At 38.2% G+C, this 17,515-nt stretch overlaps 1 long non-coding RNA gene across 1 annotated transcript; it reads right to left on the bottom strand.

Moving 5' to 3' along the window:
- Window positions 1-3,020: 3,020 nt before the first annotated feature.
- On the bottom strand, window positions 3,021-12,393 carry LOC137134659 (uncharacterized). Its single transcript, XR_010915453.1, has 3 exons — window positions 12,206-12,393; window positions 8,385-12,056; window positions 3,021-4,157 (listed from the first exon to the last, which is right to left on the bottom strand). It is a non-coding gene; the product is annotated as an uncharacterized lncRNA (long non-coding RNA).
- Between the last annotated feature and the right edge of the window lie 5,122 nt (window positions 12,394-17,515).

Here is a 17,515-nt window from a genome sequence, read left to right as displayed (position 1 = left end):
GTCTTTTTCCTCACTGGAAGCCATCACTCCAGCAGTGCTTGTAAACTTCAATATGTTAGCACCAATTAGATCCTCTGTTTTTAGTGTTAGAGGAAGTCTGAGGTGTGTTTGTTACATTCTTCTCCTTCTTCATGCCATTGTGTGGTTTATATTTTTTTTTATAATTTAGTTTTTTTTTCATTTCTTTGTGAAAATACATTCTCTGTTGCTTAGTTGGGACATTTCTTCTAACAGAACCTTCATAACTAACACTGATGTCTGCCACTGGAGCTGGACTGAACAGGGGAAAACCTGCATCTAATACAATGTCGCAACAGACACACGTCAAAAACGTATACTTAAACCTTGGATGTCATTAATGCGCAGCATTGCAGTGTTTCTCATGAGAAAACTAATGACGGCGCTTTATTTTTATTACTGACCGGGCTATGCTGCTTTCTGCTGACATGCAATACACCTCTTCATTTTTACTTTTCTATGCACTCATGTATCCAAGTCACCTAATTAATCAAGTTAATTTAAGGAAGTTTTTAAATGCCTTGTAGTACCTGCTCCCCTGGGTGCTCATATGTATGCAGCTCTCTGAAGGACAATAGAAATTTAATACCTGCGTTAAATTATCATGTGGACTAAGGCATCTGCTGTGGTGACCCCAAACTTATGTGATAGACATTTGTGCATTTAAAATTATTAATAGATACAGGAAATTAATTGAAAGACAGATGGGTGTAACATGCAACAATTACTGTTTGTCATTTTTTTTTTATATGTTGTTCATTTAGTTAAGACCCAGTAATAAAAACATTAAAAATCGAAATGAAATATTGCTAAATAATCTGTTTTTCACTTGTTTTTTATTCAGCATTTATTATTTATTTATTTATCAATTTACTCCAGTCTCCCTAAATAATGAACTCTTTCAGTGTCCCAGCTGCCTCAAAGAGCTGTTTTGCTCACATAGTATATTCCAACATTATATTGTGTAAAAATTCCGCTTCCACCTAAACCATTTTCCAGTGAATCCACAGCCTTTTGAAAAGTAATGCGCAGAGCTGTCATCACTGAAAGACACAGGCATCTTCCACAATGAGTCAGAAAGGCACTGTAGAGGTTTCTCTGTAGTGCAGAGCTGGGAACTTTTGATTATAAAGCTGCTCTGTGACATAACCGTGTCAGTCCCAGTTTACACTTGGAAGCTGTGAGGCTGTTTGCTTGGCCTGAACTTGCTGTTGCCAAAGCTTGACTTGCTCAAGTTCCTTAAAGCAGATGAAAAGTGTGTGAACTTGCCTCAGGCAAATGAGACACAAGTGTTGGGTAATAAGAGGTAGGTGTGTAGTGGAGAGAAAATCTAGTTTCTGTAAACACTCTTTCTACACGTTTTCATCTGCTGTTAAGTTTAGCATCTTTGTAAATAAGAGTTCTAATGGAATCAATTTAGATAAATACACAGTGCACATCATTAGTGCTTGTAAGTATTTTACATCCATCCATTATCTGCATTATCTATCCATTAACAGCTCATTCTGTTTACGGTCACTGGGGGGGTGGAACCTATCCCAGCGGTCATAGGGTGAAGGGCAGGGTCCACCCTGTACAGCTCTCTAGTCTCAGGGCCAACACAGGGAGACATACACAGAAAACTATTCAAAGTCACATCCACACCTATGGGCGATTTAGAGTCATCAGTGAACCTAACATGCATGTCTTTGGACTGTGGGAGGAACCACAGTACGTGGAGGAAACCCACACAATCTTTGGGAGAACATCCCCATGCAGAAAGGCTGCACACGGCAGGTAGATTTTAAATTTGGGACCTTCTAGGTGTCAGCAGCACTAACCAATTCCCCACCGTGCACCCATGTACAGTGTTACTGTACTGAATTGCATTAGGTTCCTGTTTGGTGTATGTAAGTAACAGAAGGCCAAAAACATGTCAGTAATAATGTGGAAACTAAACACCGAGAGCTGCAGTAATTACCTGGAAACATATATGGTAGTTTGGGGATAAAGAGAGCTTTAAAATGGATTTTTACTCTCCCTAATTTTAATAGTCATATCTGAAGTGCCAGAGACGGACAAAATAAAGATGAAATGATGTATTGTAAATACACAACTGCATTACTAAGCAAATTATAAACACACACTAGACAAACAGTTTACTAAACGAATGAATTAAAAATGACCCTACTATTATCCTGCTATTACTGAGTACTGTGAAGTATGAGGAGTGTATGTCAGTGAATTATTGTAGTTTTACACGGCAGCAGCTGCTTAAGTGAATTTGAGTGAAGGGACCCCAAAGGCTGCTGCTGCACTTCTGGTGACAGCTACCATGATGAGGATGTCAGTCGTACGGATGAATAATCATTTCCACACACAGATGAAGAATGACACTCATAGGTTTCATCCTGTCCTCAGAGAGGGAGGAGATGGATGGAAGATGGAACCATTGTGGAACATCTTGTGTCAATGGGGAGAGAGAAGGAGGGATGAACGTTAAAGAAGACAGGACTGATTTGTGATGCTGAGTGTGCAACACAATGAGACAATGAGTGAAAAGATTCATGATACTCAGTAAACTTCAGAGGGACTGAGACAGCAAGCAAATTCATCCTCACATTTCATTTCTTCCTGGAGTTTGGAGCTGAAGTTAGGAAAGCTAGTTCAGGGATCAGGGATCTGTCGGTATTTGATTAATGATCAAAATAATTGAATTATATGATAAAAAATAAAGCAAACTTAGTTTGTTGGAGGTTCGGGTGAACAGTATTCTCAGTGATGAGCAGGATTTTAACTTGTTACACATGTCGACTGCTGCAAAATATATGCTTGACATAACTGACATAACTGGTTCCATTAAACACTTTAAGAAAACCTTTGCATTTTCCTGATGAAAAAATGTCATGGTCAGAATATTGACATTATATTATATTTTATTGTATATAAGATGTTTATATAAACAGTATACATTTAGAAAAAAACAGAGAATAGAAAAAGCACCAACCACACTGAATATAAAACACACTGCTTGTTCTGTATTTGGTTGTGTTTTCTCTTTGTAGCATTTCTTCTAAATACACCTGTACATTTGAGAAACTATTGAATATGTTTGTGTAGTATTTAAGTAAAAATTATAACAAAGGGATCATTTGATCATGCACTCTCAAAAATTAATTGACATTTTACTACCTTTATCCATACAAGGCCTAGAAGGCCACATTTGTACCGTTACAGTATATTGGGTAATCGTATCCTTGGGCCAAGAGATTTACTCTATTATTTAGAGTGTTTTATATTATATACTCAATTAGTCTCAAGTCTAAATTAGCCACAACAGGGGTGAAGGAAGGTAGAGCACCTTCCATTGGTCATCCACCAATCTCGCAGTTGTTGGTTCAATCCCCGGCTCCTCCGGTCACATGTCAAAGTGTCCTTGAACAAGACACTGAACTTAGTTGCTCCAAAAAAACAAAACGTCTCTCTCACAAAAAGAACAACTCCCTAGAACATGAACATGATTGCATAATATTAGTGCTAGATTTCTTACTCTTTTAATCGAGCAGCTCAGAATCAATGTTGTTGCTATATCCTTGCAACGCTGACAATGGTTTTCCATGAATAGTACTAGCTTATGGCCATTTCTGAGGAGTCTAACTTATTCTCATGTGACTAAGTGAGAAACAGAGATTTTATAACTGCATTTTGTTGTTGTTCTTCTTTTCCTTTCGGCTGTTCCCTTTCAGCGGTCGCCACAGCGAATCATGTGCCTACATCTAACTCTATCCTCTGCGTCCTCGTCTCTGACACCAACAACCTTAATTTCCTCGCTCACTACATCCTACGCACATTCTTTCCTCCTCTCCTTCTTCAAACAACACAACTATCTACATTTATTCAGACTTGGGACTGGCACAAGAGGACACTGTCTTCTGCATCCTTGTGGTTGCTTTAAAGATCAATGGCTTCCAGCTTGAGGGGTCTTTCCTGCCACAACCCTCCTATTTTTATCTGAGTTCGGGGCCAGCACCAAGGTGGCCCATGGTGGCTGGGCAGAACCACAGCTGGTGGGGTAGGATTCAAACCGGCGGCCTGCCGTACCCCAACCCAATGCTATACCACTGAGCCACCAGGCCCCCCATAACTGCATATGGTCATCTCTGTACAAAAAAAAAAAAAAAGCAGATGAAAATTATTCATTTGTTGATTTGGTTTCCTGTTTTCAACCTTAACAACACATTTTATCCACAGTTGTACATCTATGTTACATATAATACAAAAACTGTATTTTGCTGCCACAGACAAAACAATGGCTTTACACTCAAAAGCAAATAGCTGAACATGTCTCAACAGAGACAGTTCTGTTTCTGCGTTTGTGTGAGTGTAGAGTTCAGATGATGTCTCTGCAAACAAAGAAAAGAATCTCTCATTACACAAACAAGCTAAAACTGCCAGACACCTTTAGATGTTCTTACTGTACTGTGGCTGTATGGAGACTCCTGTCCTTAGTCAGGCTGTTTCTAATGTTGACCCCCTCCAGCTCTGCCTTTACATACACCCTTCCTTTGCCCTTCCACCGTCAGAGCTCAGTTGCCTTTCAACCTCAAAAACCTCATTGTTTTTCAACACAGACATACTTTCATGTGTGTGAGCATCTATTTGCTCAGTCGTCGTTGAAACGGCAGATCTGTCAGCGCAGTTGAAATGTCATCCTTTGCTCTCTACACTCCATCCATGCCCTTTCACTGTCAACCACGGCCTCTGGGTTTCTGCAACCAACACAGAACCAAACAGGGGAACTATGGCATTTGTGTGGGCGTTCTGAGTTGTGGTCACTGTTACGAGCCCTTGGGGATGAAGAGAGAGCAGCTTCTGTTTATTTTTTTAAACTTTGGAAACCTACATTATGTCAAACACCGATTGATGATTGACTCACGTGTATATATTATTTAATTAAACTTAAGTGCAAGACCATCAGATGGTCATATTTTCATCAAACATGACACAATAACAAAACACATAACTGGGGACTTGAAAAAGTTAAAAATGGTGACATGATTCATAGCTTTAATTTAGACGAGGTCCACTTTGGGGCATTTAAAACCCTAATAATTTGACTTAAGGTGACCGGCAAATGCTGCATCTCAGACAGAGGAAATATGATATTTTTGATAAATATTTAGATTTTTTCTTAACAAAATAAGAAAACTAAAATATAGCTAAACTGCTCTGTAAGAAAGTTTCCTCCACAAGCCAAAATTTTCGCCACTGTTCACCTACTCTTAATTAGAAGCATCTTGCATTCTATACCGTTCTGTCTCTGTGAGTAATACTATTTGTCATTAGCAGAAGAAACTGATTTATGGGTTTAATTCATCCACAAACCACTGTGAATAGGACAAGAAGCAGCACAAAATCTTTCATGTTACTGTCAGGCACGATTAATGTGGGCAGCCCACCATCTAAATCTTCTGTGGGTTCAGTAGAGACATGTCACCACGGAACCCGACCTTTAAGTTTCACCTCTCAAGCTAAACTCACACAGTGAACAGTTTGTTGATGAACAAGTGAGTAAATCAGTTTTTATGTGAAAAGCCATTTTGCAGTGGAAAACCTCACATACACACACAGACTGTGTGGTGGAGCAGGTCTTGACTGTACGTTGAGCTTAAGACGACTTGATGTCAGATATTTGTAGGATGTTGTGACAACATTAAGTTTAGTTGCACACTGCACATCCTAAAGAGCCACACTCTTATTTACAATTCTTTAAAAGGGGTTTTATGCAGCGCTTCTTCTTTGGTGGTTCTATTTAGCTCCTCTCTTTTCTACGCTGTGTTTATATAAATAATGTCAGCTGTGTTTTTAATATGCACATCATTCAACCGACACAATCTTATTTTAATCTGTGTAGCTGACTACTCGGCCTGCATCTCGGCTCCAATCCCACTTGGGCTACATGAAGAGAAATGTGCCCTGTTTTTTGTGCATCGGTTCTATTTTTTTGGGCCTACTGATGTAAAGTGCTCCACATAGAGCTCGGGTCATTGGCTTGGCAGTCCTTTGTAATATACACCCGCCACCCTCCCCAGTCACCTCCATGGCATTTCCCTTTCCAATAATGAAAATACTGTTTCATTCATTGAAAAAATATGTGGCACTGGAACATAATAATTACTTTCGCTACAAAAATTTTATCTGGTTCGGAGTTTAGTTGCATAGGGACATCATTTTTAGGAGACAGGGTTGGGTTTAGTGGACATTTTCCACTTTAGGTCCAGTATGATTTGGAATGTGTAGAGAAGCAACAGGAATATTACGTTTATCCCCAAATCGTGTGTGGTGAACCAATAGGGACAACTGAAGGAAGTTACTCAAGAGTGGCATGTGAAATTAGGATTTGTTTTTGTGCTCCTCTGTGCAACATTAGAATTCTGATTAGTCTAGTTTTAAATATCTGTTACTTAAAACCAGTAATAACATGGTTGTGACCTACTTTGTTTTCAATACACCGGCTGGGAGCCCACACATTTAATAAAGTTAACCTATGGTTTGGAACAGATTTCAGAGTTTGTGAGAATTTTGAAAATCGTTGCTCTGGTGAATTGATCAGTGCCAGCAGTGTGTGAGGGATGACAGGATATGAGGGAGAAGTCAGACAGAATTGTGGGCTCCTCCACGCTCTATCAACGAAGCCTTTGATTGGCTAAATAAGCCTACAGCTGTTGCATTTTAACCTGTAATAAATCATGTTGGCTCTGATAGAACTTATCTTACTCAATATCATACTTCACCTCATTTGAGCTGCACTGTAGTGACAGTAATTGATGCAAATATATGACTATGACTTTAGAGGCAGTAAGAGAAGAAAGTTTTGAACTTGACATTAGCCTTTTAAATGAAGGCTGGGACCAAAGTCTTGCACCATGCCTCAGTTATGTTTGTACTAATAAAGGCTGACCTTTACCCTGATGGACCCCCAGAGACTATAATTACTGATTTCTACTATAAATAATAGTAGAAAATGTCTTTTTAACATTCTTTTTAGTCTTTAAAGCCAAATTATTGATATGACAAGATAGTACAGATTGAGTGGTAGATTTGTGTATATTCATGTGATCTTTTATTCCTGTGGCACAAACATTTATTTAGAGACATTGTAAATCTGATCCATTCTGTGTTTCGGATTCAGTCCATTCATGCTGTTTACCATACTATCAGGAGTTTTGAACTTCTCATACGTGAAGGCTTTAAAGTTTTTTAGGTCCTACACTTTTGAGGAACTGGTATCTTGTTCTGATACTCAGATAAGTCGAGTGTGTTAAGAAGAAATGGATACTGCTTTTAATTTAGTCTTATGAAAGCTGCTCACTAGATTTATTATGCAGAAGCACAAATACCCACAGAAAGACACCAAATCCTGACACCTCTGACAGATGACACTCTATGACATTGGTTGACAATCTTTCAACCAATATCAAACATGCCAACCATCCTTCCAATCTCACTGCCTTTACAGTTTACAACACAATATGCAATTTAATATGCAATTTGAGCTAGAACTGCTTTGAAATCTCAGCTGGTCTGCAGACTTGGTGATATCAAGGTTATCATACACCAGTTAAATGAAACTAAATTTAAATCCAAACACTTACATGTATAACATGAAATAAAATTCTAAATAAATAAAAAAATCTTCATTTTACTCCTTTTTTTCCCATTTCAAAATAACAGGTTGCAAACTTTTTACCCATCCGTATACCACCTTCCCCTTTAAGTGGTCTCCATTGCTGATCCCAAAACTTCAAAAACAGACCCCCGTGGCAATATTACATTTTTGGCAATGTAAAAATAAGGACAAATAAATAAAATCTAACAAAAAGTTAAAACAGTACCACTCATAGCATAAGGCGTCATGTTATTTATTATTATCTACCATACAGATTGTTTAAGGTTAGTTCAACCTCAGTATTGGTGTATAGTGATGTGGTAGAGGTAAACGAATATCAACACTCAATAGATAAAAGTGCTAAAAATACTTTGAAAAATTCTTTAGATTCTGCACTATGTTGACATTGCCATGTCCAGATTTGTTCCACAAACTTTCTAAATATTTTTTTGTGTGTGTAGAACAAACACACCAACTAGCAAAGGTGGAATGGTGTTAACAACTTTATGTATGGACAGGTAGTAAACTCATAATAATCCATCATCACTTATCAGCTTTTACATACTAAGAATTTCCTTTTGAAAACTAAACTGTTAAATCAATGTAGTAGAGTAAAAGTAAAAGGAACATAAAATAGAAAAACCCTGGTAAATACATGTACTTCAAAACTGTATTCAAGTCATTCAGAGGTGGTAAATGACTACATACATTTACTCACTTATCAGGTAACAGGGAAACTGCAGGAATTCTACAGCCACTTCAAGCATGTCAGTTCATTGTAGATGATGTTGGGAGATGATGGACGCAATGGTAAGCAGAAAAACCTCAAGCTCCTGCATTTTGACATCCACAGGAGGACTGCATGATTTATGGACTGATGATGTCTTCACTGCTCCCTCATTTTCAGCCAAGCTCCTCTGCTGTGAGCCAGAAACTCTAATCTACACAGCTGCCACACCTCTATCTCATGCCTCGGCATCAAAGGACAAAGGCTCTTTTCAAATTTATACTGTGACACTTTATCTTTGATGAAGCTCTCTGGCTTCAAAACGTGATAAGGCAACAACAGCAGAAACAGAAAGAAGCAAAACACAATACATTACACAATATGATACACACACACTGACACACTACATAAAAAATATTTCTATATATGTCTGTTTTACTTTTAACTGTAGGGGGCACTGTTGTCCTACCTAATAACTGAGCTCTCATAAGCCACACAGAGGTTCAAACCCACAAACACACATACACATAGACACACACACAATCCAAAACAGGAAGCCAATAGTGTAAAGTGCTGTAGGCAGTACAAAGTCTTTTTATTATGTCAAAATATTCAAAATGAGAACTGTAGATCAAAGTCGGAGGATTCAAACTTTCATAACAATTGTGTTTATGTCTCTGTCAAAATGTAACAGATGAAAAATAAGTAACCGCTTTAAACAATTTCCAAGCAGCCTAAATGCCACAATCTAGAGGGGAAATGATTTACATGTGGCAATAAAAAAGGATATTTATGCATATCTTAATGGGCCACAATAGGCATCATATTTTCAGAAGAATATGGAGCTGTTTGGGGGTGGGGGAAAAAGAGAGTGATGACAATGTAGGACAGCTACAATAAAAAACCAACAATATCAGTGTGATGCTACAGGAGGCAGCTGACAATTCAGTCCAGCACAAAAACAGAACTTAAATTTAAAAAAAAATCATCCTCACACACACACACACACACACACACACACATACACAAAGAGAAGAAGTAAGCTGCTGGGAAGGCTGGGTGACACAGACCCTGGGGGGCATTGGATCACTACTGTGCCCTTTAACCACTCCAGCAGCAGCACCCTTTGGTGTTGGACTCAAACTCATAATTAAGTTTGCTGCAGTTTTCTGTATGTGACACTTTGACTGGATTCCTAAGGAGTATGCATATTTCTTTATTTAAGAATACTGGTCGATGTGCTGTCTGTTTTTAATAATGTACAATTCTTTGTAAAACTGTACTTCAACATATCAGTTTTAATAGAACAGAAAGTTTTCTGTAAAGAAACTAACTGGCAAAGTGAAACAGGGCGTAGTAAACGTGTTGTCATCATAGCTCAATAGTGGCAAAACTCATTATTTTAAAATGTAGTAACTTGCAGGAAACCAGTCAAATAGTGTTTTTTGCCTTGGAATTCAACATTTCATAATGTTTTATCCCAGGTCACACAAGCCAAGACCCTAGGATCAGCACTGGGCAGTGAGGCAATTTAGGCACAGATACCAGTATTGATAGTGTGACATACATGTAGCCCTTTTTTTTTTTTAACATCGAAAACCACCTAGTTATATATAGATACAGTAGTAAAGGAGAGCTAATGGAAATCCATCTGAATATGTTAGTTCTGACATGTAAATTGAGTTTTCAAATGTGTAAAATAGCAAACTAAAAGCATATGCTTTCTTTGTTTAGTTTGCTTATGCTTTTTAGTTTCTGCTTTAAGTTGGATTATTGAGCAATTTTTAAACATAAGATTGAAGGATCTTGAGAAGTAATAAACACCATCACAAAGCAAGGACTTTGAACAATGTCACCCCTTTAATGATAAGGAATCAAACTAATTGGTATGATTAGATGCAGGTTATCTCCGTAAAAAGAATTTTGGGGGGTTGTTGTGTACCCTTTGCACTTTAAACATGGTTGTGGTAGTTTTTGCATGGATTTGAGTTGTCTTAATGGTAGTGGTCATTAGGGTAGTGCAGATCATAGTTGTGCTATGTCCATACAGTTGTGGTAGCGGAAGGGGGATTCCTTTACTGGGAGAATTACCAGGTCAGCTAGTTGTGCTAGTTGTGGTCCCTCTTTTGCCCCTTCCCTATGGACCCCTGTAGTATTCAGATCTGGTTCTGTCATTGGGAGCTGCAGTTGTGGGCCATTGTGTAATCCCCATTACACTTCCCTTTACAGAACTCTTCAATGAGCCCATCAGATGTGGCTATGGTAGAAGTTTTGAGTGTGAAAGATGTGGTTGTGAGCCAGTCACGTTGGTCGAGGCTTTGTATGAAGATCAAACCTGACTGGCAGTATCTGACGTAGGTCAGCTCATTGGAGCAGGTGATATACGTTTTGGGGTAATTTGGGTTGGCGTAGTCCCAATTTCTCTCTCCATTACAGAACTGATCAATGGGCCCAGCCGGATCTAAAAGGTAAGTTTACAGTCTCTTTAATTTGCTTTTGAATTTATTTAGATTCTCTATTCCAATCATTGCTGACTTTAAGACATTATTTATAGTTAGATGGGTAATTATGATTACATAAGAATCTTAGGAACTTACCCAAGACAGTGATATTTAAACAGAGGCCTTCGAAGTCAGATAGACTTGGTCAACATTACATTGAAAACAAATCACAAAACTAAGTAAAATAAATATATAAAATTAACAACATCAGTAAGCATTACTCAAAATATGACACTGTTATAAAGGAATCATTATGTTCACTCACATCTTTGAGTTGAACAAAACTAAATGGCTGTTTCTTTTTACTTCTCTTGGTATAAGTACAGTTTGCTTCAAGACAAAATAACTAATGTTCTCTTCACAGTTTTTCATGTCAAAAGTCTGGTTTTCACCACATGTATTGTTTCCTCAGTAACTGATATGTTTTCTATTTCTTCTGAACTAATTGCAGACATACATTAACATATCATTATCTTTGGGTGAATATGGAGTAGTTTGCTGACTTTAGTGAATTAGGTGACCCCATCAAAAGCAGAGAACATCCTGGAAAGCAATGTTGTCACACATATACTGTACTTACGGCCATGCGCCTCTTTTCTAGCCCAATGAACTGTGCCTGGAGTACCATCCAAACACCATCAAGACATTTGAACTCTGTTTAACAGGTTTATTGTCCCAAAATGTCCTTTTTAGAAAGCATGTACTTGATCAGTGTGCCTTACCTGCAGTCACAATTAGCCTGCACATGTTTTTACTATGTGGGGAAAACGGAAATCAAAACATAAGAGCACACAACAGGCAGATTTCATTCAGTTTGATCAATTCATGGATGGTGTCATACAACAAAACTGTCAAGATTCTGAAAATGTTTTTTTCATATTGCTGAATATTACTGAATTAAACTGAAACTAGTTGCATTGTTTGTGTGCTTTGTGAAATGGTTGTATAAAACTACAATTTATGCAGAAAGCACATCCTTATATTCCTGGTGACTCCTGTGGCCATGGATGTTAGATTGCCACCGTTTTTATGTTGGGATGAAGGAACAAACCATTATACCCCTGTTGGTGAAACATTATTGGTCAATCACAAAACATTATTTTGTCATGAAGACTTACCTCATTCTTCTGAAGACTGGAGAGAGGTTTGGAACCTGGAAAACCTGGTGAATACACGAAATTTAGAGGTAACAGGAAATAGATGTTAGCATTGGCACTCGTGTGGAAATTTCCTCATGTCATCAGCACCGACAAACTCAAAACAGCACAAGTATGACAGGAATCGGAGAAATTGACATTGATGTGGACTCACTGTTGTCTGTGCTCCGCTGTGGTTTATTTTTGGCCAGAGCCTCCATCACGTCCTGAATTCTCCAAAGCTTCTTCTGGATCTGAATGTGCCGCTGGCTTGGAGGCTCTGTCTGAGGATACACACACACACACACACACAGCTGATCATACTAAAACGTTTGTGTGAGTATATATGTGTGTACTCATGTTGTGGAGAAACAAATCTGTCACATTTTGGGAACACAACTTTGTTTTATGGACAAATACAAGTCCCCATAAAGTAAATCATTGTTGGTAGGTGAAAACTTTATGATTAGGGTGTGTGTGTGTTTGTGTGTCATACTCTCTCCAACAACAGCGTTCCAACTCCTAAAACCAGAACACCAACCGACAACAGGGTCTTGTGTGTGTCTTTGACTTGTGTTTATAGCGATGCCAAAAGGACATATAGCATTTCTTTTTTTACTCACTGTCTCTTTTATGTCTTAGAAAATGTAGTTTTACACTACACTTGAAACCATGGGGGCATTTTTTGTGTTCCCTGCACACATCCAGAGATTAATGGGACATTTGGAGCCTTCCTTGAAACAAAAGCTGCCTCTGCTGGAGAGCTAAGTTGTATTTTTACGATCTGCCCTTACTTCTAGGGCCACATAACAAAATCTGCCTTCAACATCTTAGGAACAGAACCAGAGCTTCATGTCTCAGGGTCTTTTCTCTCCAATGTAGTTAGGTATAGCTGAGATGGTTTCCACAGATTTTGACAGTGTTCACAGCAACGATATGTTCAAAAGTAAGCTTATCCAGAGTAACAATAGCTGATACTGACGTTCATGTCTGTTTGTGAAAATGGGCAAATCTTTGTACTGTGGCAACTACAATATCTAAACTTAAAACTTTGTCCAATCATCCACACATTATAACCTGCCTATCCAAAGTTGGGTCAACAATGTGTTCCAGCTCCTCCAGGAGGTTCCCTAGATGTTGCCGATCCAAATGAGAAATATAGTCCCTACAGCATGTTCTGGGTCTTCATCAGGGTCTCCAATGGAAGGTGTACAGGAAGTACTTTGGAAGGAGCAGGAGCTCTACTCTAAGGTCCCTCACACACTGCTAAACAACCTTGTGTGTGCACTGTGATCAAAGTTCAACAAAATTCAACTTTGACCTTTGTGCGCTCTGACAAATAGCTATGGAGCCAGTTGAAGTAGGGCATCGAGCCAGGCAAGGAAGGAGCAGCATGTGTGTGAACTTCCTGAGTTCTAAGACACAACTTTATAGACATCAGCTAGAAATCTGTATCATTGAAACAGATTTCTATTTAAACAGTCATGTATGTGTAGTTTTAGTAGATAGGTCAAACTCTGTATGTGTACAGAGCAAGTGTTAGTTCCCATTCTATAGCTCTACAGGCCTATTTAAGATTCTTAATTCAGCTCATACACAATATTTAAATAATACCGAAGACCTACAGCACTAGAAATTTTGTGAAGTCAGCATATTTATCCGTGAACCTAATGACCAGTGCAGGACAGATTGCTTTGTGTCTAAAGACCCATTAAGACTGAGCACAGCCACCCAACAGTAGAAATTCATTGTGTAATCATATTTCTTCATCATATTTGAAGAAATATGTGTTCCAGAAATTTCAAAGAATCTCATTTAGCCTGGAAAAATAGTTTAAAAATGTACCAAAAGCTCTCTGTGATGACAGAACAACATATTATTCATCATTAATAGAAGTGAACAAGAACAACCCCCGGTTTCTGTTCAGCACTGTAGCCAGGCTGACTAAGAGCCAAAGTTCTGTTGAGCATAGTTTTCCCTTAACTCTGAGCAGCAATGACTTCATGACCTTCTTTATGAATGAAATTGTAGCTATTAGAGAAAGAATTCACCAGATCCTCCCCCCAAATATTACAGATAGATCTTCATGTACAGCAGTGCTAGAATCATGGATAAGGCCCCACTCCCTGTTAGACTGCTTTTTACCCAGAGATCTCTCTGAGCTAACTTCAATTATTACCTCATCTAAACCAACAACCTGTCTGCTAGACCCTATTCCAACTAAGCTGCTCAAGGAAGCTTTACCCTTAATAGATACATTCATATTAGATATCATAAATCTATCTTTAGAAACAGACTATGTACCACAGGCCTATAAGGTAGCTGTAATTAAACCATTACTTAAAAAACCCTGTCTTGACCCAGGTGTTTTAGCCAATTACAGACCAATATCTAATCTCCCCTTTATTTCTAAAATAATTGAAAAAGTAGTCTCAAAACAATTATGTGATCACGTTTACAGGAATAATTTGTATGAAGACTTTCAGTCAGGATTTAGAATTCATCATAGTACAGAAACAGCACTGGTAAAAGTCACCAACGATCTTCTCATGGCCTCAGATAATGGACTGGATACTTGTTCTATTAGACCTTAGAGCTGCATTTGATACCATTGATCATAACATTTTATTACAGAGACTGGAACAGGAAATTGGGATTAAAGGAACTGAACTTGGTTGGTTTAAATCTTATCTATCTGATAGATTCAATTTGTTCATGTTAATGATGAATCCTCCATGCACTCAAAGGTTAGCTATGGAGTTCCACAAGGCTCTGTGTTAGGACCAATACTTTTTACTTTATATATGTCTCCTTTAGGCAGCATAATTAGAAAACACTCCATACATTTCCATGACTATGCTGATGATACCCAGGTATATTTATCTATGGAACCAGATGAAAATAATCAGTTAATAAAGCTTCAAGCCTACAAGACATAAAGGCCTGGATGTCCCATAAATTTTTACTTCTAAACTCAGACAAAACTGAAGTCATAGTATTTGGGCCCAAAAATCTCAGAAATATGATGTCCAACCATATTGTTACTCTAGATGGCATAAGTCTGGCCTCCAGTACTACTGCAAGGAACCTTGGAGTTATTTTTGATCAGGATTTGTCCTTTAACTCACATATAAAACAAATCTCTAGAACAGCCTTCTTCCACCCACGGAACAAAGTCTTACAAGGACCACAACATGCTTCTATGGCACACAACACACACAACTTTTAACAGCATATAGAACACAATACTCACTTCATTACATTGTATGAAACACAAAACAAGCAACCAAATAAAAAAATAAAAAAACCTGCAAGGTACCTGTTAAAAAGGGTCTGTTAGACAGTTAGAGTAGGTACAGCAGAATACAGCAAAATAAGTATAATGTTTGTAAAGATAAGAAAGACAAATTAGATACTTATAAACAAACAGGTGAAAGAAGCAGATACTGTCTCTTTACTGCTGCTGAATATCTAGCTGTTATATAGGTCCAACTGATTTGTTCTGTTGAAAAGTGCCACTCTAAAGCCCATTCGTTGTAAGCAAATCTGAGCACAGAATAATGATCGAATCAAAACTGCATGTTAAACATTAATTTCTTTAACAAACAAAAAAGCCCTTTGAAACAATAACTGCCTTACAACTTTGCAGATATTAAGTGTGATCTTCTCTCAGGGCTTCTGCAGAACTTCCCAAAGGCCGGCTGTGCTGGTTGGGCAGGCTTCCCGAATTGTTTTCCAGCTTCTCCTCCACCAGCTTGATAAGGTTAGGGTCTGGTAATTGAGCTGGACAAGCCAAGGTAGAGACTATTCTAGCAGCTACTTTCTTCTCCAGATAATTCTCACAGAACTGGGAAGAATGCTTAAAGTCATTGTCTTGCTAAAAAATGTAGTTATTTCCAATCAGTCATTTGCCACACTCCTATAGCCAGTGCATTACCAGATCATCATGTTTTTATCTTCATGCTTCTCTGATGGTGTTAAGCAAACATATCATAAGCTCTGTGTCTGATGAACATACTTTGATTCTTCAGTCTACAAATCTTTGTTCCAATTATCTAAACTCGATTGTATGTGCATCTTAGCCCACTGCAAACTTTTCTTCAGATTTGCCAACCTTAGTAGATTTGTCTTGGGAGTTCTGCCCATGAGGCCATCTGACCTGAGCTTTCTGCTCAAAGTGTCTTGGCACACTGGTTTCTCTTTTGTATTATCCAACAATGCATCCAGTCTAGAAGCAGAGAGGTTAGTGTACTTGTGCCATCCACTGCATCTCCTGTCCTGCTTGGATCCAGTGGCAGCATGTCTCTGGAAGGGCACGCAGGACACGTTTAGGAGCATCTGCACTTGAACATTAAAAAAACGATATTTGTACAGCCTACAAGTTTAACATTTAATTGTTTTGTAAAAGGTAATCTTTGAAGTTTTATTGTTGCAGATGAATGTTTTTTTTTTTTTTTACATTGCATTATTTGGCATTTTAAAATAATAAATGCATTTTCCTCATAGCATCAAAGCGGTGGAATGGTTAGCTCTGCCCCCTCACAGCTAAAAGGTCCCTGGTTTAAAACCACTGGCCTGCCTCTCACCCAATGACAGCTGGCTCCAGCCCCCTGTGACCCCGAAGATGATGGACATGTGAATGTCCCAAGTATCTGTTTGTGTCCCTGCTTACTGGCCCACTGATTTACACTGTTAAGAAATTGGTATATTCTTATTTATGTTGGCCAAATCCTAGGTCTCTTCCTAAACACAGGTAGCTGAAATGCTTTGTTTATTTATTTTGCTCAATTTTTCAATGGTTTCTTAATGCATATTTCTCCGACTTCAGTGAGTAAAGCAGAGATCGAAAAAGTTCTAAAGACTTAGTCATTTGTCCTCTTTTCCATTCTGCTGTGCTGTAAATGAATAATTTTTTTTATTCATTGTCTTTGACCTAAAAGTGTGATGGATATTCAGCATGTGTGTTAATGAACAAGACAAAGCAGATCAAACATAAAGCAAAGTACAATATGACACACAGGTGATAAAGTGTAATGAGATGTAATTAAGGTCATTGTCGTCACTGGGTGTGATATCGAGCATACCTTTGCTGACGTATAAAGTGAGGGTTTTTTTTCTTTTAATTAATTAATATGCTATTTATGCAACTTCTTCACCTTGTCATTACACCGTCATTTACACCCTTTACGAAAAGTGTGACTGTCAAAAGAAGGCCCAAAGTACAAAGTACAATTTGCTGGTTACTCTGCAGGTGGCTGAGTCACTGGATGTAACTTTGTTTCTCAATGAGATAAACACAGTAGCAAGTAAGAAAAGTATGGAGATCCAGGGAAGGAAAAAGTAAGTAAGTAAAGAATGAATACAAGCAGCGCACAGGACGTAAGCGGAATAATAAAACATTGCATCTCTCATGTTGTGTTATAGGTATTGTCTTATTATGGGTAAAGTCAAGTGGCCAGATATTACGATAGATGAGCTGAAAGGT

This window comes from Channa argus, chromosome 10 (assembly GCF_033026475.1).
Source record: "Channa argus isolate prfri chromosome 10, Channa argus male v1.0, whole genome shotgun sequence".
NCBI classification, from domain to species: domain Eukaryota; kingdom Metazoa; phylum Chordata; class Actinopteri; order Anabantiformes; family Channidae; genus Channa; species Channa argus.
Note: the sequence above shows the minus strand (reverse complement) of the source record. Positions and strands in the feature narration are given on the sequence as shown.